This window comes from Chiloscyllium plagiosum, unplaced genomic scaffold (genome assembly GCF_037043375.1).
Source record: "Chiloscyllium plagiosum isolate Xiang-an unplaced genomic scaffold, Cpla_swu_hap1 HiC_scaffold_34, whole genome shotgun sequence".
Classification (NCBI taxonomy): Eukaryota; Metazoa; Chordata; class Chondrichthyes; order Orectolobiformes; family Hemiscylliidae; genus Chiloscyllium; species Chiloscyllium plagiosum.
The window spans coordinates 11,445,434-11,470,403 of NW_028270172.1; the positions used below are offsets into that span (position 1 = coordinate 11,445,434).

The following is a 24,970-nucleotide window of genomic DNA, read 5'->3' on the forward strand; positions in this document are numbered from 1 at the left end:
TTCCCCAACAGTGTTGCAAAACAGTCACATCAAGTTGTGACTGTTACCGGCGAATGAAAAATCAAATTTGTTAAATACTTCATTCACACTTTCCTTGTCTTCTTTGGTGTGAGCTTTACCGACAGCCAGATATCTTTACCTCATGTGGCAGTCCTGTTATCCCTCAGCCAAGAAACTGGAAACAGGTATTGAAAGATCTGACAGACATGTCTTGCCCCTCACTAATAGATACAAACATCACATTCAGAGGACCAGCAAATGTCTGTGCTAGTACTAGGCTATCTAGTTCCAAACAGTAGCATGTTATCATCAGCATGCCATGCTTCAAGTGGTCCCCAACTAAGATAGAGACAGAAGACCTTTACACACAATACTTACAACCATTCCTCTGAAGGAGCTATTGGGAAACTGTTCCGATCTCTCCTCCTTTGGCGCAGTGTCAATTTTTGTCTTTTTTTGTTTGACTGTTCACATGATGTCTGACCCTAAACTACCCTCAAGGTGTTGGCAGCAATATTCCATCAGGAACTACTGCAGCCCTTGGGATATAGTGACATGGACAAAGCTGTGAAAGGTGGAGTTCCAGGACTTTGGCTCAGAAATAGGAAAGAACAGAGATATATTTCCAAGTCAGGATGGTGTCGGATACAGAGGGGAGCGTGTAGGTGGGTGGTACATCTGCTGCTGTTCCTGCCCTTGTAGATGATAGAGGATTTGTTTTTTGGAAGATACTGTCAAAGAAATCTAGTGGAGTTACTGCAGTGTGCCTTAGAGATGTTGCCCACTGCTGCTACTACCAGTTGGTGGTTGGGGGAGTAAAGAGTCGCACATTTAAGAGAGAGATGAGGAGGAATTTCTTCTTTCAGAGAGTTGTGAATCTGTGGAATTCTTTATCACAACAAGTTGTTGAGGGGTGACCTTATAGAGGTTTATAAAATCATGAGGGTCATGGATAGGGTGAATAGCCAAGGTGTTTTCCCCCAGGGTAGGGGAGTCCAAAGCTAGAGGGCATAGGTTGAAAGGTCAGATGGGAAAGATTTAAAAGGGACCTAGGGGCAACTTTTCCACGCAGAGGGTGTTGTGTGTATGGAAATGAGCTGCCAGAGGAAGTGGAGGAGGCTGGTACAATTACAGCATTTAAAAGTCACCTGGATGGTATATGAATAGGAAGGATTTGGAGGGATACGGGCTAAGTGCTGGCAACTGAGACTAGATTAGGTAGAATATCTGGTCAGCATGGACGAGTTGGACAGAAGGGTCTGTTTCCCTGCATGTCCATGACTATATCACATATGCAGATGTTCACGATTTGAGTTCACAGCAAAAAGGGAAACCTTCCTTTCTGGCAACTGGCTAATAGAAAGAGTACCATAGCCTAAACTCCACCCCATTAGGAATCTCCTCACATCAGTGATCAATATCAAACATTTCCATAGAGTTGAAACATCACATTTATAACATAGATTAGATTCCCTACAGTATGGAAACAGGCCCTTCGGCCCAACAAGTCCACACCAACCCTCTGAAGAGTAACCCACCTCGACCCATTCCCCTACATTTACCCCTGACTAATGCACCTATCGCTATGGGCAATTTAGCACGGCCAATCCACCCTAACCTGCACATCTTTGGATTGTGGGAGGAAACCGGAGCACCCGGAGGAAACCCATGCAGACGCAGGGAGAATATGCAAACTCCACACAGAGACAGTCACCTGTGGTAGGAATCAAACCCAGGTCCCTGGTGCTGTGAGGCAGCAGTACTAACCACTGAGCTACTGTGCCGCCCTTATGACGGATACTCTTAAAATGTTGGCATCGGGTTTCTCCCCGATGTACTTCCACTATGAAACACTTGTGGACCCCTACAAAGTCGGTCTTCCAGACAACTTGCATTTGTATAGCTCTTTTATTGCTGTAAAGTCCCAAAGCACTCCACAAGAAGGTTCCGAGACTAAATAAGGTACTGATACATTAGATGTCAGGGAAAGGAAGCAGTAGGTTTTACAAAGTGTCTGGAGAAAGAGGGGGTATAGAGACAAAGGGGTGTCTAGGGAGGACATTCCAAAGTTTGAGGCTGAGGGAGCTGATGGCACAGGCAATGATGGGACTGTGATTAAAATCAGGAGTGTGCAAAAAGTCAGAGAATTGGAGTGACACAAGGATGCAAGCTACACATCTGGAAATATATAGACTGACCTCTCTCTCTCTCTAGAAAAATGTGAAGAATGCAACAAGTACTCCCCATAATTAATTGTGATTTTGGGTAGGGCAAGGCAGTATTAGACAGTAATGAGGACCCTAATGCAGAGGGTGAACACCATAGAAATCATGATGTTTGGGTCACCATGTCTACTGGGTTCAAGCAACACAATCAAGTGAGTTAAACCAATCTTAAATGAACAGTTTCCCTAAAACAAGTGAACTCATTTCCTGATCTTTCCAAATACAAGGTGAATTGTCAAAGTCCTACTTTGACATTTCTTGCCGGGTCAGGCTGACTAGAATCAGGATTAGTTCATTCTTTGCCCTAAATTAATACCAAACTACAAGAGTTTACTTCGCTGGGTTGGGAAAGGGAGGGCAAAATGGGTAGTGTCCCTGGCTCTGAGCCTGAAGGTACAGGTCTGAATCCCACTCCAGGTGGTGACGGGTAAGAAATGTGTGTTCAGAACCCAACCAAACAGGTTGAACGTCAATTTGCAAATCCCTCAGATGGAAGGAGATTGCTGGTCAGCCCTGCGATGGATAGAAAATCAGAGCTTCTACCATCCCTGCCCATTGCTGTGGAACAAAACTTGCATTCACCCGGGCTCCTTGATTAGTTACTGGGCTGGTCAGAAAGCGAGGGCCACCGTGATATTGGCAGCACAGGGTCCAGTCTCCATTCTGGCCAGAATAGGCTCCAGGATCTCCCCTTCTGCCTTAACCATCCTGAAGGTCATTGAGCTGAATGTTCAGGCCTGCCTACATGCAGAACACTAAAGATATTCCTCAACGATGGGGAGAGCCCTGATTACCACCCAGGTTTATCCTGCTGCGAATCTCAAAGCACTGGAGCAACACAATGTGGGGAGGCACGGTGGCTGCCTCACAGCACCAGGGTCCCAGGTTCAATTCCAGCCTCAGGCAACTGTCTGTGTGGAGTTTGCACATTCTCCCAGTGTCTGCGTGGGTTTCCTCCGGGTGCTCCGGTTTCCTCCCACAGCCCAAAAATGTGCAGGTCAGGGGAACTGAACACGCTAAATTACACACAGTGCTCAGGAATGTGTAGGTTAGGTGCATTAGTCAGGGGTAAATGCAGGGTAATAGGTCCGGGTGGGATAGTCTGTGGAGGGTCAACGTGGACTAATTGGACCAAAGGGTCTGTTTCCACACTGTAGGGAACCTATGATGCTTTGTAACTTCTCATGACCAAAGGAAAAACATATTCCAGACGGGAGATAAAGTGAAATGTGCAGAAGGGGAAACTGTATATATATACACACACACACACACACACACACACACACACACACACACACACACAGTACAACCTCAGCACAGTGCTCCAGTACGACCAGTACATTCGTCTCCAAAGATTACTGATTTTTAAAACTGGTTTTCCCTCTGGGATGGTTTATCAAACGCCTCTACAATGCCCAAAATGCATCTGGGCTGACCTTCTTGCACTTTCACAATAGGTCACATTTGGATCAAACGCCAGTTTGATTTATGGTCCCAATAAAGTGTGATCCGGGTCTTTGTTATTTTTGTCCCCTTCAATAGGCAAGAAAAGCCATCAGTCCCTTATATTATTTGAATAAAGTTAGAGGTCACACTTTTTCAGGGTGAACTTAACAACTAGGAGCAGGAGTAGGCCCGTCTGACCCCTCGAGCCTGCTCTGCCATTCAATAACATCATGGCTGATCTTTCTGTGGTCTCTGCTCCCCCTACCTGCCCTCTCACCATAACCCTCAAGGGCTTTACTGTTCAAAATCTATCTTTGCCTTAAAAACATTCGACGAGGTAGCCTCAACTCCTTCACTGGGCAGGGAATTCCACAGATTCACAACCCTTTAGGTGAAAAAGTTCCTCCTCAACTCAGTCCTAAATCTGTTCCCCCTTATTTTGAGGCTATGTCCCCTAATTCTAGTTTTACCCACCAGTGGAAACAACCTCCCTGCTTCTATCTTATCTATCCCCTTCATAACTTTATATGCTTCCGTAAGATGCCCCCACATTCTTCTAAATTCCAATGAATACAGCCCCAATTGCAAACTTTAATCCCTTCCGGTACTTCAGAGGTTAACGTATTTGCAGAAAGTTGGTTTGTGCACCATTTTAATTCTGCTGTAAATCAATTTGAAATAAACCCATTGGTCTCAAGCGCACAAGAAGGTGTTAAATAGTTCCACAGCAGAGGAAACCAGCCCCTCATGCAGAAAGCTAACCCACGATGCAGAACATAGTGTTTTCATGACCTAATATGTCCAGAGAAAGGGCTTTGTTCTTAGCCCCACCTGCTGTGTTTCCACATCTGTTCAAACACCCGGGGGAAGACCAAAGTGCAGGTGACAAGCATCAACCTCAATAGACAAAATAGATCATAAATAACTAAAAAAGGTTCTCAGCCACGAGACCCAGGTTTAAGTCCCACCTGGCTCAAAGATCTGTAAGTAATATCTCCGAGCAGGTTAGTTATTGAGTCATGTTAAAATTTGCTCACACCATAACACCTTGCAGAGACAGTGACAGAAAGGGCGGCACGGTGGCTCAATGGTTAGCACTGCTGCCTCAGGGGCCCAGGTTTGATTCCAGCTTCGGGCTACCGTCTGTGTGGAGTTTGCACATTCTCCCAGTGTCTGCATGGGTTTCCTTTGGCTACTCCGGTTTTCTCCCACGGTCCAAAGATGTGCAGGTTAGGTGATTTGGCTATGCTAAACTGCCTATGATGTTCACGGTTGTGCAGGTTAGTTATGGTAAATATAGAGTAATAGGGGAGGGGAATGGATCTGGGTGAGTTAGTCTTCAGAGGGTCGGTGTGGATTTGTTGGGCCGAAGGGCCTGTTTCCACACTGTTAGGATTCTAAAAAAAAAAATCACAAAAGCGTGTTTGCTACAAGTTTGAAATTCATGAAACAGCCAAATTAGGTCGAAGTGAAGAAATATTTACACTAGTTTTAAATAAACATTCTCCCCGAGTGCCAAGTTAAAGTTTACTGCACTTTATCTACGTTATTATTTTTAAGGCAATGCTGTCATGTTATAACCATTCGACACTTTGCCTAAGCATTGCTTACTAACATAACATCCATCTAAAGTTAATTAATTTGATGCAGAATATTTTTTATAAGTAGGCTGTAGTAGACCATGCAGGTCACCGATTTCAGTTTCTCTGTTCAGATGCCCTATAAACATCTCTCTGTATGTTTCAACAATTGCATTTATGTAGCACCTTTAGCCTAGTAAGTCATCCCAATGCGTTCCATGGGAGCTTTATCAAATACAACTCAACCCCAAGCCACAAGGACAGGCTTTATCAAAGAAGTAGGTTTTTAGAAGCATCTTCAGTGGGAGATGAGAGATGAGGGGGAGGGGGGGGGAGAAAAGAGGGAGGGGGGAAAGAAAAGAGGGAGGGGGGAAAGAAAAGAGGGAGGGGGGAAAGAAAAGAGGGAGGGGGAAGAAGAGGGAGGGGGGGGAGAAAAGAGGGAGGGGGGGAAGAAAGGAGGGAGGGGGGGGAAGAAAAGAGGGAGGGGGGCATTCCAGTTCCTGGGCCTGCCATCTGATGACACAACACTCAATTAAAATCAAACAAGTTCAAGAGGCCAGATTATTGAGACAAATTGTAAAATGAAAGCTACAATAAAAAAAGTTTAACCTTACTTTAAGCAAAGCAGGAGGTTGGCACTGAAAATCAGAGAACTCAGAAATAACCTATAGGCTGGACATATCCAAAAAAAGGAAAACAAAGCCCGAAAGCCCCGATCAATGTCTATCGTGAACATCCTACCTGACCCTCTAGTCACCCAGATCACCAGCAGATGGTCTCTTCCTGCTGTACAACAAACAGAACTCACAACAACGGGGCTGAAGTCCCTTGGACAAGGAGAACAAGGAGAAACGGCTGCACAAAAACATTCCAGCTGCTCTGATTAAGAACGACATTCTAAGACACAGTCAGAAATCAGATCAAACATAATTTGAGATGTTCAGAGAGGCAACCAAAAGCATAGTCAAAGCTTTGGGTTACTTTGAGGTGAGGCTTAAAGCAAGAAGGAGATACACAAAGGTGGCAAGGTTAAAGGATGGAAGTCCATAGTGAAGGATATTGATGGCCGACAACACAGCCACCAAATGACAAGGTGACTGGAAGGTATTCTTAACCTCCTGTTTCTAACACCCTGTGTACAAACAGCTGCTGACTTTTGATCCGATTTGATTTATTGGTGTTACACATACCGAGGTACAATGAAAGGTTTTGTTTTGCGTGTAGTACAGGCAAAGTATACAAAGATCAGAGAGTAATTGAACAGAACCAGAAGTGCAAAGACGGTGCACAAAAAACAAAATCAACATTAGATTTGAAATTTGAGGGGTCCATTCAGCAGTCTAATAGCAGTGGGGAAGAAGCTGTACTTAAATCTGTTGGTGTGTGTTTATGCTTTTGTATCATCTGCCTGATGGAAGAGGTTGGAAGAGATTATAACCAAGGAGGGAGAGGTCTTTGATAATGTTGGCAGCCTTTCCACGGCAACCAGAAGTGTAAACAAAGTCCATGGATGGGAGGTTGGCTTCTGTGATGGCCTGGGCTGTGTTCACAACTTGACTGCACCAACATAACAGCAGCATCCAAATGTCGACAATGAAAATACTAACTTGTTGGCTGCAATGCTCTTCAGTTCATCCCCATGGGTACAATGTAAATGTAATTTACTCGCTTGTCTTGGCCCATGTTACTGCTACGAGCAGGTGTCACTGTGAACACACCAGCTCATTAACAGGAAACAGAGGTACATTCAACACCAGTATCCAACACAACCCACACCGATTATATTTAACAAGAGTGAGGGGACAACCAGAATGGATTTCCCAGATCACAGATCCTGCCTTTGAAATCCCATGACCCCAATTTTTAGATGTGGTTGTCTCCCAAGACAGAAATTTTCTTTAGGTTTTCCAGTGCACAGAATCATAGGATCCCTACAGTGTGGAAACAGGCCTTTCAGTCTAACAAGTCCACAGTGACCCTCCAAAGATTATCCCACTCAGATCCATTCCCCTACCCGATTACCCTAAATTTACCCCTGACTAATGCACCTAACCTACACATCCCTGAACACTATGAACAATTTACCATGGCCAATCCACCTAACCTGTACATCTTTGGACTGTGGGAGGAAACCAGAGCACCCTGGAGGAAACCCACACAGACACGGAGAGAATGTGCAAAGTCCACACAGAGAGTCGCCTGAGGCTGGATTCAAACCCGGGTCCCTGTTGCTGAGGGAGCTGTGCTAACCACTGAGCCACTGTGCCATGCAGTGGTATTCAGCAACCGTGTGAGAGAGTATCAAGGAAAAGATTAGTTTTATCATTTTATAGGCAAAAGGAAAGGGGTAACCATGTGACCAGTGGGTTAATTCTGCTATCTTTACATGTAGACTTGGAGTTTGTTGCTGGGGATATAATCTGAGCAGCATGTACAACACCCCTTCCCTCCCCCACCCCCAAGGGCAATCGACACAGCAGGGAACAAACACTATGTTGATGACAAACCTCCACTGAAAGTTCCCAAGGAATTGCTTTAGCTCCTGTAGTGACACTGCTGTTGATGCTCAGACGTGTGGTGCAACAATGAACCAGAACCTAGAGCTCACACTACATGTGACTACCAAACTAACATCTAAATAAATCAACAGAAAAAAGATTGCTCTTTGATCTTACTACGACTGATCCAGTAGCTCAAGGTCAACACTCAACAGCTCACGACAAGGACAGACTGGAAAAGCCAAAAGATCAATTTGTAACGGTGGCCTGGCCAAAATTCTTTGAGCTAAGTCATGACTAACTAGTGCTTGCAACCCACGATATTTAATCTGACACAGAAGACAGTATTGCTCGGCTCGCTCCATTTTCCAGTACCACTACTCACTTCTCAACATTAATTCCAACATCTGATATCTTGAGGAATTCACGTTGAAACAAAAGTCTTATTTCAGCTAAATAATAATAGAAGCAATTGCTAAATGAAGCAGTTTACTGACTGCATGGAGTACAAACACAATTTTTAAACTAATGCTGTATTTTCAAATGAAAAGTTACATCAAAAGGGAAAAGCCGGAGTTTGTCACTGAGTAACGATGCTCATTCGAAGAGTCAGCGCAGGGATGACGGGCTGATTGGCCTCTTGTTGTGCCAGAACATTTCTGCGATTCTTTAACCCCTCCAAAGGATTGGGCTCAATGGAGAATGATTTTCACTTGGACACAGGAATGTCTCCTGAAGTGTTTCACAGGAGATCAAAAAAAAAACTACAGCCACAAAATCAGGAGATGTATCATTCAGAGAGGCAGGCTGCTTTTAAAAAAGATGTGAAGATGGTTTCAGGAGTAAATTCTAAGGCTAGTGTTCTAGATTGTTAAAGGCTGCTCATTGTAAGGCAGCGAGGGGCGTAACAGGGTTTCTGTAACCGACAAAGTGAGGAGGGGTGAAGTCTCACCAGGATGGTGGGGAGGAATGAAGTCACAGAGATGGACACAGTTTCGTTCGAGTGGGATCAGCGGGGTTACGGACAGATGTGATCCAGCCTCAGGCAGCGGCCACTTAGCTCGATAGAATCAGTGGTTGGCGAACAGAATTTGTACCACTCCAAAACCAAAAGCTTTGGCTATGTTTGACTGGTCTCACTTTGTGATTAATTGGAGGGGATTAGGGCTCATCAAGACCAGCTGCTGAATGACCATAAGACAGAGGAGTGGAAGTAAGGCCATTCGGCCCATCAAGTCCACTTCAACATTTAATCATGGCTGATGGGCATATCAACTCCACTTACCTGCATTCTCCCCATAGCCCAACATGAGAGACCTGGCAACACCGTAGGCATGATGGGGGTCTATGTGTTAGAGCCCAATGCAATCAGGCTCAGTCCACCGTCAACACACAATGTTGATGAGATAGTGTGCACCAGAGAACAAGGAAGGACCATGGATGAACTCTGGTTGTGGCAGGAGGCATTCTAAAGAGAGAATGATCAAAACACTCCTTTGGGGGTGAAAGATGGAGGTCATCACAGCAGGAGAAATCCTGTTCTTGTTCCAATGAGTCAGACCAGTCAGCTCCAAGTGTGCTTCCAGCATTTTCAATTCTTCTTTCAGTTAGGTTAAAAGTCAAGAGTTTACTCTCTTCTGTAATGAGTCCGTATTGTTAAAGCAACCGGAGGTTTTGGCTTGACATTTAAATCGGTGCTGGAGGTGATTCGGACAATAAAAGTAAACAAAATTCAGGAGCAAGCCAAATCCTTAAAGGAAGAAAATTGTTGTTTGTTGACCTCAGAAACACCTCTAAAGCCTGTGCATTTTTATTGATTCACATGATACGGGCATCGCTAGCTGAAGTAATATTTGTTGCACATCCCTAATTGGCTTTGAGAAGGTGGTGATGAGCTGCCTTCATGAGCCAATGTAAGACACCCACAGTGCTGACCCAGTGAAAACTGAAGGGATGGTGATATATTTCCATGTCAGGATGATGAGTGGCTTGGAGGGGAATATGCAGAAGGTGGTGTTCCCATTAGTTTGCTGGTTTTGTCCATCCAGTTGCCAGAGGTCACAGGTTTGCTCTCAAAAGGAGCCTTGGTTGATGGTACATACTGCTGCCATTGTGTATTAGTATTGGAGGGAGTGCATGTGGTGCCAGTCAGGCAGGCTGCTTTGTCCTGGATGGTGTTAAACTTCTTGAATGCCTTGGGTGTAGGTTTGCTCGCTGAGCTGTAGGTTTGATATCTAGACGTTTCATTACCTGGCTAGGTAACATCATCAGTGGCGACCTTCAACTGAAGCGAAGCTGTTGTCTCCTGATTTCTATTTATGTGTTTGTCCTGGATGGGGTTCCTGGGGTTTGTGGTGTTGTCATTTCCTGTTCGCTTTCTGAGGGGTTGATAGATGGTATCTAGATCTATGTGTTTGTTTATGGCGTTGTGGTTGGAGTGCCAGGCCTCTAGTAATTCTCTGGCATGTCTTTGCTTAGCCTGTCCCAGGATAGATGTGTTGTCCCAGCCTACTAACAAACTTAAAAGACTCAGTACAAACCATGGACAAAACCAAGGTCATCTACAAAATTCCATGCAAGGACTGCCACAAACACTACGTAGGACAAACAGGAAGAAAGTTAGCCACCAGGATACACGAACACCAGCTAGCCACAAAAAGACACGACCCTCTCTCCCTCGTAGCCCTACACACGGATGAAAAAGACCACCATTTCGACTGGGACAACACATCTATCCTGGGACAGGCTAAGCAAAGACATGCCAGAGAATTCCTAGAGGCCTGGCACTCCAACCACAACGCCATAAACAAACACGTAGATCTAGATACCATCTATTAACCCCTCAGAAAATGAGCAGGAAATGACATCACCACAAACCCCAGGAACCCCATCCAGGACAAACATATAAATAGAAATCAGGAGACAACAGTTTCGCTTCACTTGGAGGTCGCCACTGATGATGTTACCTAGCCAGGTAATGAAACGTCTGGATATCAAATCTACAGCTCAGCGAGCAAACCTACACCCTAAACCTCAACCTGAGCTACAAACCTTCTTGAATGCTGTTGAAGCTGCACTCATCCAGGCAAGTAGGGAGTGTGCCTTGTAGATGGTGGACAGGACAGATGGTGTACTAATCTTAAACACGAACACCCATTCTTACCATTGTAAATATGAAGTGAAAGCAAATACTGGAAGCTCCTCAGGAGGTGAAGTCGTCGCGTTTCGGGTGTAACCCTTCTTTAGGACCTGATGTTGCCTGGCTTACTGTGTTCTTCCAGCCTCCTGCCTGTTGACACAATAGCTGTAGGCAGGATGACCACAACTTTTCAGCAGGATCCCTGACCAAAGGCTGCTGTAATTTTCTCTGCCGCTGTGCACATCTTGAAGCCTACGTGCAGTGGCAGTTCCTACAGATGCAAGCCACGTATCAGCATGAGGAGCAACGGATGGGGAGTTTCCCAGGAGCTGCACATCCACGCAACAGAGAAGGAATGTTACCCTGACATCCCCAACCCAACCGGATGCCAGGAGATTTACAAGAGCTTCGGAAGGTAATGAACTCTCCCAGTTGTATGCAATGGCTGTGGGGCTGACGGCCATTGTTTAATGGAAGCACAAGTTGGGGTATAGTCGGCCCTTCATGCTGTGTCCGACCTTTTATCCTACTCTAAGATCAGACTAACCTACATACTCTTCATTGTACTGTGTGCCTATCCAAGAGTCGCCTAAATGTCCCTGATGTATTGGACTCTACTATTACTGCCGCAGTGCATTCCAAGCACCCACCACTCTCTGCTTAAAGAACCTACTGCTGACATCTCCCCTAAATGTTCCTCCATACACCTTCAAATTATGCCCTCTTGTGATAGATATTTCCACCCCTGGGAAAAAGTCTCTGACTATTCACCATCTATGCCTCTCATCATCTTGCACACCTCTCTCAAGTCACCTCTCATCCTTCTTCACTCCAATGAGAAAAGCCCTAGCTCCTTCAACTTTTCTTCATAAGATGTGCCCTCCAGCCCAGGCAGCATCCTGGTAAATCTCCTCTGCACCCTCTCTAAAGCTTCCACATCTTTCTTATAATGACGTGACTAGAACTGAACACAATATTCCAAGTGTGGTCTAACCAGGGCTTTATAGAGCTGGAGCATAACCTCGTAGCTCTTAAACTCAATCCCCCTGCCAATGAAAGCCAACACAACTGCCTCACAGCACCAGGAAGGCGGGTTCAGTTCCAGCCTCGGGCGACTGTCTGTATGGAGTTTGCACATTCTCCCAGCGTCTGCGTGGGTTTCCTCCAGATGCTCCAGTTTCCTCCCACATTCCAAAATGTGCACGTCAGGTGAATTGGCCATTTAGGATTGCCCATAGTATTAGGTGCATTAGTCAGCAAGGAATAGGTCTGGGTGGGTTACTCTTCAGAGGATTGGTCTGGACTTGTTGGGCCGCAGGGCCTGTTTCCACACTGTAGGGAATCTTCTTAACCCTATCAACTAGGCTGGCAACGTTGAGAGATCTATGGATGTGGACCCCAAGGTCCTGCTGTTCCTCCACACTGCCAAGAATCCTGCCTTTAACCCTGTATTCTGCATTCAAATTCGACCTTCCAAATTGAATCACTTTGTGTATCATGTGACTCATACAAACCCAAACAAACTTAGCCACCTTCCAATGATGAAACTTCCCTCGTGAGAAACTGTAACCAAGGCAACCACCTATGGTATACACATGTGGAATGTCAACAGTTTCCCAACGACTGGAAAGAAATCAGTGCCTCCATCAGCGAAGCGGCAAACAAGATGGTCTCCATTTCTATCCTCCTCTCCTCCCGTTAAGACGCTGCTTAAAATACATGCTTTTGGTCACATGTACTAACACCTGATGTGGCTTAACGTCTAACTTTGTTCAATAACGCACTTGCAGAGAAATGTTTGGGCGTCTCTCTCTGTTAAAGGCACCACAACAATGCAAGTTGTTGCTACCTTAATAAAAAGGTGGCACTGGGTTCTCCAATATCCTTAGACCGAAATCAGTACCAACTGCTTCCTCAACCAGAGGAGATTACCATGAGCAAAACCAATCCCAGTTGTATAAGGGACAGGAGTATTGCTGAGAGGAACGCATATGTTGCCAAAGATTTTTATCTTGCAGTCATCAGGACATGATCACAAGAATACCAAATTTCAAAGGGAACAGCAGTTTATACTGGATGAGAACTGGGCGGCAGATATTGGTGAAGGCATTGCCATGGCAAATGGCTGACCCCCATGCTTTTGTTCGGTTGACAAGAGGTGCAGAACATTCTGTTGAGAGAGAATAGGGCCCTGTAAATGTGTAAACATGTGACATCATCCACACACCTTATTCATATACATCACAAACATCCTTTCAAGATCCAATCCACGTTTAAAAAAAAAACGGACTATACAACTGTAGTGCAGAGGCTTTCTTCAGTATAATTTGTTCAAATGAACGTGCACAGATTTATTGGCACAAACAGAAAATGAATGACAAGTTAACCTGCTCCAGATGAATATTGCCCAAGACACATGAACGAGGGAAAACAGGCTCGTCTACCCTCCACAGCAGAATGCGATCTTGTACCTCCAGCTGAGCAAGCAGACTTGGTTAAAATATCTCACCCAAAATTAAATTAGATTACTTACAGTGTGGAAACAGGCCCTTCGGCCCAACAAGTCCACACCGACCCGCTGAAGCGCAAACCACCCATACCTCTAAATTTACCCCTTACCTAACACTATAGGCAATTTAGCATGGCCAATTCACCTGACCCGCACATCTTTGGACTGTGGGAGGAAACCGGAGCACCCGGAGGAAACCCACGCCAACACAGGGAGAACGTGCAAACTCCACACAGTTAGTCGCCTGAGGCGGGAATTGAACCCAGATCTCTGGCGCTGTGAGGCAGCAGTGCTAACCACTGCGCCACCGTGCCGCCCACACATTGAGTCAACAGCACTCCCTGATTACTACACTGCAGTGTCAGCCTCATGTAGGAGCTGAAGGTTGGTGTTTGAAGCCAATTCTCAAGGCAAAAGGAGAGTGTTGTGAGTATATCACATGATGTAGCACTGACAGTGCAAGTTAAAAACACAAGAACCAGCAGGAATAGGCCATTCAGCCCCTCAAGCCTGATCCACCATTTAATACAATCATGGTTAATCTTATCTTAGCTTCAAGTCCACTTCCCTAACACCTTTAACATGAAAAATGTCTCACCCCTCCTTAAATTTACTCAATTCCACAGATTCATGTACCTTTCAAAGTAGTAATTCCTCCTGTTCTCTGTTTTAAATCTAACACCCCTTATTTAAGACTACAACCTCTCATTCTGGATTTGCCCACATCAGGAAGCATCCTTTCCATGTCTACGTTGTCAATCCATTTAGCATCTTATATATCTCAATTAGATCTCCTCTCACCTGTTCTAAATTCTAGAGAGTATAGGCCCAACTGCTCAATCTCTCTTCATAAGACAAACCCTTACTCATATACATCACAAACACCCTTTCAAGATCAGTGAACCTTTTCTGAACTGCCTCCAATACAACCACACCCCTCCTCAAGTAAGGGGGACTAAAATTTGAACACAAAATTCCAGGTGTGGTCGCAGTAATGCCTTGTCGAGTTGCAGCAACACTTCCTTACTCTCATACTCTACAGTCCTCAATTTACAAACGCAATCCCATACAGGGGTGTATTGTTAAAAGAGCTGAAAATGTGTTGCTGGAAAAGCGCAGCAGGTCAGGCAGCATCCAGGGAACAGGAGAATCGACGTTTCGGGCATAAGCCCTTTGAAGAAGGGCTTATGCCCGAAACATCGATTCTCCTGTTCCCTGGATGCTGCCTGACCTGCTGCGCTTTTCCAGCAACACATTTTCAGCTCTGATCTCCAGCATCTGCAGACCTCACTTTCTCCTGTATTGTTAAAAGACCCAACACACAAACATCTCCTGTACTTATGAACAATTTTGCATTTCGTTTTAACTTTTGTACAAACTGACTGAACAGACACTGTTTACAACCCAAGCCCTGTCCGTATTCCTTTAGCAATAAATGTCGGAATGCCATTTGACCTCTATATTTCCTGTCAGGTTTTCTGCAATTCATGCACGAGGTCACCTCTGGGGACTGGTTTGGTGTAATCTTGGGCGAAAGGAACATATGCATGAGCACAGAGTAAAGACAGGATTAGGGTTGGTTTGGATCCCTCTACAAGCAGCTGCTGAAAATGTGTTGCTGGAAAAGCGCAGCAGGTCAGGCAGCATCCAGGGAACAGGAGAATCGACGTTTCGGGCATAAGCCCTTCTTCAGGAATCCCTCTACAAGCAACCAGTTAAACCAATCACTGCTGGAGATCACACATGGACAATGGTCACTCAGGTTGGGGACTGGAAAGCTCTGGCGTCATATAACAGAAGACACACTTCAGGGAGAAACAGGAATCTATTTTAGAAACAGCAAGATAGCACTGCACGAGCTAATCCTACAGGGTTAACATCACAGACTGCTCTGACAATCAGAAACTAAAACTACAACAATCAGAGCACCTTTGTTCTCCAATATCTACCTAGACACCGGTATGACCAGTTGTTAACTGCCCTGGTTAACAATGGCACATCTCATGGTACACAATGGATATTATAAACCTGTGCTCAGTGACGTGCAAGGTTGCACTGTTACATACTCCTGGAAACGGGAGGGAGCTGTTCAACACAAACTGTATCATTTACACTTTCCGTTAATCACCAGAATACAGACCTCAGGGAAAGTAATGCCAATTCCTACTGTATCCACCAAACCAAGTGGCTCCAAATAAAGGACAGTGAACACTCTGCCTTTCTTACACACCTCTATTGGCGAACCACACTCCCAAATCAGCTGACTCTCAATTCCTGCCCTTCAGAGATCGAATCATACCGAGCACAAAGGAAAATGTTTGGCGCCAATTATCACAGCCCCAGCTGCGGAGATGGTATGGTCACTGGACTAGTCATCCAAAGACCCAGTCTATGGAGATACAGGTTCAAATCCCATCATGGCTATAGGTACTATTTCAACTTCCAAATTGATAAATATGGAATTAGGTCTCATCATACTGCCATGAATGTATAATCGATTCTTGTAAAAATGTATCTGATTCACTAACGTCTCTTAGGAGAAGGACATTCACCTGGTCTAGCCTACATGATTCTAGACCAACAGTAATGTCCCTGCACTCTCAATTGGCCAAGTAAGCCTCTCAATTGTACCAAAACGGCAATGGCTCAAGAAAATTGACTCATTACCACCTTGTCAAGGGCACTTGGGAACGAGTAACCAATACTGACCAAGCCAGTCACAACCTCAGAATATAGTCATACAGCACAGAAACAGACCCTTCAGTCTGATTCATCCATGCAAACCAGATATCCTAAGTTAACCCAGTCCCATTTGCCAGCATTTGGCACATATCCCTCTAAACCCTTCCTATTCACATACCCATCCACATGCCTTTTAAATGCTGTAACTGTACCAGCCTCCACCACTCTTCTGGTAGATAAATTCCACATGTACCATCCTCTCTGTGTGAAAGTGTTACCCCTCAGGTCCTTTTTAAAAAATCTTTCCTCTCTCTTATGCCCTCTAGTTCTGGACTCCCCCAATCCAGGGAAAAGACCTTTCCTATGCACCCTATTCATACCCCTTATAATTTTATAAAACTCTATAAGATCATCCCTCAGCCTCTGACACTCCAGGGGTAAATGCCACAGCCTATCCAGCCTCTCTCTCTAGCTCAAACCCTCCAACCCCAGCATCATCCTTGTCAATCTTTTCTTCACCCTCTCAAGTTTAACAACATCCTTCCTTTCAAAGGGAGATCAGAATTGCACGCTGTATTCCAAAAGATGGCCCCACCAAAGTCCTGTACAGCCGCAACATGACATTCCAACTTCTATATTCAATGCACTGACCAATAAGGGCAAGAATGCTAAACACATTCACTATCCTGTCTAACTGTGACTCCACCTTCAAGGAATATGTACTTGCACTCCTAGGTCTCTTTGTTCAGCAACACTCCTCAGGAGTCAAACAGTGTAGCACTGGAAATGCACAGCAGGTAAGGCAGCATCTGAGGAGGAGAGTCGGCGTTTTGGGCATGAACCCTTTATCAGGAATTCCTGACGAAACGCCTATGCACGAAACGTCAGTTCTCATGCTCCTCAGATGCTGCCTAACCAACTGTGCTTTTCCAGCGCAACACTTTTTGACTCTGATCTTCAGCATCTGCTGTCCATACTTTCTCCTAGTCGATTAACACTCCCCAGGACTCTACCATTAACTGTATAAGTCCTGCCCTGATTTGCCTTACCAAATCTAATCTAAATTAAACTCCATCTACTAGTGTTCAGCCCATTGGCCCATCTAATCAAGGTTCTGCTGTACTCGGAGATAATCTTCTTCACTGTCCACGGCACCACATATTTTGGTGTCATCTTCAGATTACTAACCATGCCTAAATTCTGATCCAAATGGCTTGTATAAGTAACAAACAGTGGACCCAACCCTGATCCTTGTGGCACACCATTGGTCACAGGCCTCCAGTCCAAAAAGCAACCCCCCACCACCATCCTCAGAGAACTAAAAGCAAAACACTGTGGATGCTGGAAATCTGAAATAAAGTCTAAAGTCACATGACTTCACCTGAAGAAGGATCAGTGCTCCGAAAGCTCATGCTTTTCAATAAGATCGTTGGACTCTAACCTGACATGTGACTTTTGACTTTGCCCACCCCAGTCCAACACTGGGACCTCCACATCATGGAGATCTGAAATTAGCAAAGTATTAGCAGCACTTTCCTTCCATTTTGCTTTTAGAATTGTTGTCTTGTTGGTGGATGAATACTAAAACACAAAGGTTTCTTAATCCCTGCAGCTCAAGATATACAAATCCAAATGAGATAATTCTAAGGGTTTTATAAAGCTGCATGGTATGTGCATTGCTTTTTTATAACCATTGGGGAACTTCCCAGAAACAAGGTAAAAGCCAAGCACATTATGGTCACACTGAGAGACACCTGAACTCTTGAGACTCACGAGAATCTATTGTTCTATAGTTTCAAAGCGTAAAGACGATGGTCAGAGACAACAAAAGACAAATGTTTTGCGAGGATCACTTTCCGCTGAAAGAGGTGGGGCTTTTATTGCAAGACAGAAACTTCCCAACAACAGAACAGGAACAAAGAGAATTCTAATCGACTGCGTCTGACTAGCAGCTTTAGCTACGACACTAAGGGAAGGTGATTACAACCTAATGACTGATTGTACCCATAGAATCTAACATTACAAGGGAATGGAAATACATTAAAATAAATAAAATGTATTGAATGGTGCAGCGAGCTCAAAAGATCTACTCCTGCCCCAATTTCCTATGTTTTTGGGGTTTTTTTTTCCTTCAAGGCTTCAACAAACATCAGAACAGTACACGCTATCTGTCCATTTGATAGTTATACAAAGGATCCCCAAATTTCACCTGCCAGGCAGTGGATTTTAACCTCAGGAATTCTGCCAAACTTAGCAAGCTCAACTTAGTAAATGGATTCTTCCCATGAAGCTAGTTACTGTAAAGGGGAGGAACAAGAGTACATTTAAACAGGTACAGCTTTAATTCCAGCACAGTAACTGAACACAAAATCACCAGCCTAACCTTACATAAAGGACAGGCTAAGCCGAGTGTGGGAGCAACAAACAGTGAGCAATGATACTTGGGGAGACAGAGTGGCGTCTTGGCTAAAGTTCTGGGGAATAGACACAGAAAATCATGTGGATAGCCAGTAGATCTAGCAGCATAAGACCGAAAGATGCAGGAGTTGATATCAGTCATTCAATTCGAGTCCACTCTGCCATTCAATTCTATCACGGCTGATCAATAATCCTCAACTCCAACTTCCTATCTTGTCCCCACAACCTTCAATTCTTCTCTAGCTGATAAAAATTTCCTGATTCACAACCTGAGAGATGAAATTCCTCCTCAGCCGTATTTTAAATTTGCAACACTTTATTCTGAGAGGATGCCCTCTGTCCCTAGACTCTCCCACACCCTTTCTGCAGCTACATCTGTAGAGAGAAACAGACATAATGGAGATGAGGAGTCAGATTGGATTGCAAATGTTACCTTGGTTTCTCTCTCTACAGCTACTGCCAGACCTGCTGAGTTCCTCCAGGAGTCCCTGTGTTTGTTTCAGATTTCCAGCATTTGCAATCTTTTGTCTTTATCGTTTTGTTCTGGGGACACAAGTTGCAATCCCAAAGCAATTGGTGAAATTTGAAATCAGTATCAATCTAGAATTAAAAGCTTGTTTCATAGTGGCCATGTAACCACTAATATTGTCATAAACATGCATTTGAATCACTCATGTGATTCAAATGAATGTTTATCACAATAGCAGAGATGGCACGGTGGCTCAGTGGTTAGCACTGCTGCCTCACAGTGCCAGAGACCTGGGTTCGATTCCCGCCTCAGACAACTGTCTGTGTAGAGTTTGCACATTCTCCCCTTGTCTGCGTGGGTTTCCTCCAGGTGCTCCGGTTTCCTCCCACAGTCCAAAGACGTGCAGGTTAGGTGAATTGGCCATGCTAAATTGCCCATAGTGTGAGGTGCATTAGTCAGGGATATATATAAGGCAAGGGAATAGGTCTCAGTGGGTTACTCTTCAGAGATTTGGTGCGGACTTGTTGGGCCAAAGGGCCTGTTTCCATACTAGGAATCTAATCAAATCTAATCACGCTCAGGGAAGGAAATCGGCCATCGTTACCCGGTCTGGCCTACATTTGACTCCAGACCCTCAGCAATGTGGTTAACTCTTAACTGATTTTTGAAATGACCGCACAAGACACTCAATTAGGGATGGGTAATAAACGCAGGACCAACCTCTTTCTCATTAACAAAACAGAAAACAATTACATTTTGCTCATAGCAGGCATTGCGGTGTCACTGTGTGAATACACTGGGCCCACTGTAACTGCACTCTCAGCTTTGACCTCAATCCTAACCTGGACAAGTTTCATTTTCAACCTGAACTAATCACAAAACAAAGTGAGGTTAAACCAGCTTCTCCAGGGAATCTCACTCCGTTCTGAGGAAGGGTCACTTGACCCCAAAACGCTAACTCGGATTTCTCATCACAGATGCTGCCGGACCTGCTGAGCTCTTCCACTAATTTCGGTTTTAGTTTCTGACTTCCAGCATCCGCAGTTCTTTTTAATCTCACTCGACGGCTTGGACTCCGGATTCAGGCTGCAATGCAAAGGCAGAACAATTCCCCGCGGATGGGAGCTGTACTGTGGTTGTATCTTTGTAATTGCATTACTCTTAAAAGGATTGTCACGAGGATGAGGAACAGGATTTGGGGAGAGATTGGGGGATGGAGGGGTGAGAGCAGGGTTTAAAGAGAGCCAGAAGAAGTTGAACTATTCTGTTACATCTACCCAAAAAAACTAGCACAGCCATAGTTGCCTAAATGGCCTCTATTATTCAGTTTTGAATGAACGACTTATATTACTTGTCATGAAACTGCTTTCAAGCTCCCACAGACAGGGATGAAGTGGTAATGAAGTGTTTTTATTTGTGACGTTCTTTGAGAGATAAATATTGACCAGCAGACCAGAGACCGAGCTCCCCCACTCTTCTTCGAAGTAGTGGTCATGGCGATTTTTTACATCCGGTGGAGGAGGTGGATTGAGCCGCAGTGAAAATAAATTCTTCAGCCAGGGCTCACCGACACACTGACTCCAGATCCTCTGGGCCAGCCAAGGCTCTGTCAGAGTGTCCCCCACCCTAACCTGTGCATCTTCCCACTAAGAGATGGAAATGTGTTGCTGGAAAAGCGCAGCAGGTCAGGCAGCATCTAGGGAACAGGAGAATCGACGTTTCGGGCATTAGCCCATCTTACCACAAAATCAACCTGGGACATTTGATAAAATTATTCATTCACAGGAAGTGCCCTGTGTATTGCAGAAGGTGTAACAATTACTCATTTACCTCCTCAACGTCCAAAGCCGCTGCCCCCCCACCCCACCCCCCGCCAAAACAAAACCTTCCAGAGAAATCAGAGTTAATATTTCAGGTCGAGTGACCCTTCCTCTGAACAGAGTGAGATTGCCTGGAGAAGGTTTACGTGTACGTCTTTCAATCTGATCGACTGTATCCGCTGCTCACAACACAGTCTCCTTTACGCTGGTGAGACCAAACACAGACTGGGTGACTGTTTGGTAGAACCCTCCACTGTCTGCAGGACTGACCCGGACCTGCCAGTCGCTTGCTGTTTCCGTCAACCACGTGCTCTCAGGGAAACATTTCTATCCTGTGCCTGCTGCAGCATTCCAAAGCACAACACACACTTGAGGAACGTCATCTCATTTGCACTTAAGTACCTTACAGCTTCTAGCACTGAATTCCACAACTTCTGACCAAATAACATTTGTTGACCATTTACTTACATTCTTCTTTCCCTCTTCTACCACCCCCCGCCAAAAAGGTTCACCTTGTTCACTTTGCTTTCAGCTGAGAGAAACCATTCCAGTGCATTTGTATCCACTTTGTATCTCTAATTTCTCTCTCACTAACCAGCAACCCCTTTGTCTTTTGCACGATGTTCCCTTCACTCCCTCTGTCAAAAGCATAAAATACACCATTTCCTAACACCTTTCAGTTCTGAAGAGGAGTCACTGGACTTTGAAACATTGTTTTTCTCTCTCTGCAGTTGCTGCCAGACCTGCTGAATTTCTCCAAGCATTTTCTGTTTTTATTTCAGATTTTAAGGGGAAAGATATAAAAGGGACCTTAGCGGCAACTTTTTCACACAGAGGATGGTGCGTGTGTGGAATGAGCTGCCAGAGGAAGTCATAGAGATGTACAACATGGAAACTGACCTTTCGGTCCAACCCGTCCATGACGACTAGATATTCCAACCCAATCTAGTCCCACCTGCCAGCACACGGCCCATATCCCTCTAAACCCTTCCTATTCATATACCCATCCAAATGCCTCTTAAATGTTGCAATTGTACCAGCCTCCACCACTTCCCCTGGCAGCTCATTCCATATACGTACCACCCTCTGCGTGAAAAGGTTGGCCCTTAGGTCTCTTTTATATCTTTCCCCTCTCACCCTAAACCTATGCCCTCTAGTTCTGGACTCCCCCACCTCAGGGAAAAGACTTTGTCTATTTATCCTATCCACGCCCCTCAATTTTGTAAACCTCTATAAGGTCACCCCTCAGCCTCTGACGCTCCAGGGAAAACAGCCCCAGCCTGTTCAGCCTCTCCCTATAGCTCAAAACCTCCAAACCTGGCAACATCCTTGTAAATCTTTTCTGAACTCTTTCAAGTTTCACAACATCTTTCCCATAGGAAGGAGACCAGAATTGCACGCAATATTCCAACAGTGGCCTAACCAATGTCCTGTACAGCCGCAACGTGACCTCCCAACTCCTCTACTCAATACTCTGACCAATAAAGGAAAGCATACCAAAGGCCTTCTTCACTATCCTATCAACCTGCGACTCCACTTTCAAGGAGTTATGAACCTGCCTTGTTCAGTAACACTCCTAGGACCTTACCATTAAGTGTATAAGTCCTGCTAAGATTTGCTTTCCCAAAATGCAGCACCTCGCATTTATCTGAATTAAACTCCATCTGCCACTTCTCAGCCCATTGGCCCATCTGGTCCAGATCCTGTTGTAATCGGAGGTAACCCTCTTCGCTGTCCACTACACCTCCAATTTTGGTGTCATCTGCAAACTTACTAACTGTACCTCTTATGCTCACATCTAAATCATTTATGTAAATGACAAAAAGTAGAGGACCAGCACCGATCCTTGTGGCACTCCACTGGTCACAGGCCTCCAGTCTGAAAAACAAACCTCCACCATCACCCTCTGTCTTCTACCTTTGAGCCAGTTCTGTATTCAAATGGCTAGTTCTCCCTGTATTCTGTGAAATCTAACCTTGCTAATCAGTCTCCCATGAGGAACCTTGTCGAACGCCTTACTGAAATCCATATAGATCACATCTACCGCTCTGCCCTCATCAATCCTCTTTGTTACTTCTTCAAAAAAAACAATCAAGTTTGTGAGACATGATTTCCCACACACAAAGCCATGTTGACAATCCCTAATCAGTCCTTGTCTTTCCAAATACATGCACATCCTGTCCCTCAGGATTCCCTCCAACAACTTGTGGTTAGCACTGTTGCCTCACAGCGCCAGAGACCCGGGTTCAATTCCCGCCTCAGGCGACTGACTGTGTGGAGTTTGCACGTTCTCCCCGTGTCTGCGTGGGTTTCCTCCGGGTGCTCCGGTTTCCTCCCACAGTCCAAAGATGAGCAGGGTCAAGTGAATTGGCCATACTAAATTGCCCGTAGTGTGAGGTAAGGGGTAAATGTAGGGGTTTGGGTGGGTTCGCTTCGGCGGGTCGGTGTGGACTTGTTGAGCCGAAGGGCCTGTTTCCACACTGTAATGTAATCTGTAAAACTTGCCCACCACCGACATCAGGCTCACTGGACTATAGTTCCCTGGCTTGTCCTTACCACCTTTCTTAAACAATGGCAGCACATTAGCCAACCTCCAGTCTTCCGGCACCTCACCTGTGACTATCGATGATACAAATATCTCAGCAAGAGACCCAGCAATCACTTCTCTAGCTTCCCACAGAGTTCTAGGGTACACCTGATCAGGTCCTGGGGATTTATCCACCTTTACGCATTTTAAGACATCCAGCTCTTCCTCCTCTGTAATTTGGACATTTTGCAAGATGTCACCATCTATTTCCCTACAGTCTATATCTTCCATATCCTTTTCCACAGTAAATACTGATGCAAAATACTTGTGTTGGAGGCTGGTACAACATTTAAAAGACATCTGGTGGGGTATATGAACAGGAAGGTTGAGAGGGATATGGGCCAAGTGCTGGCAAATGGAACTAAATTAGATTGGGATATCTGGTTGGCATGGGCAAGTTGGACTGAAGGCTGTGTTTCCATGCTGTACATCTCTGACTCTATTGCCAGAATCCACAGTGTGTTGCCTTTATTTTGGGCTTGACAAGCATCTATTGCTCGTGAGGTCTTATCCAGAACTCCTACAGTGTGGCCCTCCACCAGTAATGCACTGGAATGTTTGTGCTCAAGTCCCTCTATGTATGTTTCACATGCACCATTAATACATTTCTGGGATCAGTTATCTGGCTAGTCTCATATGTAATCCTTGCAACTATTCGTGTGGAATGATCACATCTCTCTAACATGCAAGTGATGAGATGAGCAAACTGCGATCGCAACTTACTGGGATACAACACCAGACTCCACTAATCTGGTGAGGAAACTAAAGCAGAAATTGCTGGAAAAAACTCTGCAGGTCCAATTGTCAATTCTGAAGATGGGTCACTGGACGTGAAACGTTAATTCTGCCTTCTCTCTCCAAAGAGACCTGCTGAGCTTTCCTAGCAATTTCTGCTTTTGTTTCGGACTTCCAGCATCTGCAGTTCTTCGGGGTTTTTTTTTTTGCTTCTCATGATGACGTTTCGACTTTGGAAACACTCAAGTTACCGGCCACCTTCCGAGTCCACTCCCTCCACCACAGAGGCACAGAAGCCGGTATTTGTATGTGCACCGCTTACAAGATGAACTGCAGTCAGTTTCCAAGGAGCCCCCCCAAACACTTTTCAAACCAATAAACTCGACCAACTAGACAAGATGTGGAGATGCCAGAGTCAGGCTGGGGTGGAAAAACCTGGTGTCGTTTGAGGTTTGACTTTAGAAAAGTCAGCGGACGCGTGGGAATGGAGATTCCTCTCAAAGTACGCACCATCCTGATTGTTGCCAGCTCAAAATCCTACAACTCCCTTCCTACCTGCAGTGCAGGTGACCCTGCACCTCATAGTGGTGGCTAAGCTCAGTTGGCTGGATGGCTGGTTAGCAGGCGATGCAGGTGACATCGACAGCCCAGGTTCAATCCCCACACCCGCCTAGGTTACCACAAAGATCCTTCCCTCCCGATTCCACCCCCCCCCCCCCCGCCCCCCATCCCTGGGGGGGCACAGTGACTCTCAGAGTAAAACACCACCGGTCACCTCTCTAATGAGAGCATAGCCCTCTGGGATGATGGTGACTTACTGGTACACCCTGAGGATTGCAGTGATTCACAAAATTAGCCTATT

General features: G+C 45.2%; 1 protein-coding gene across 1 annotated transcript in view; it reads right to left on the minus strand.

Moving 5' to 3' along the window:
* LOC122564533 (LIM domain-containing protein 1-like) overlaps positions 1 to 24,970 on the minus strand; it is a 53,758-nt gene that overhangs the window by 25,826 nt on the left and 2,962 nt on the right. The gene's annotated exons all lie outside the window — the stretch shown is intronic.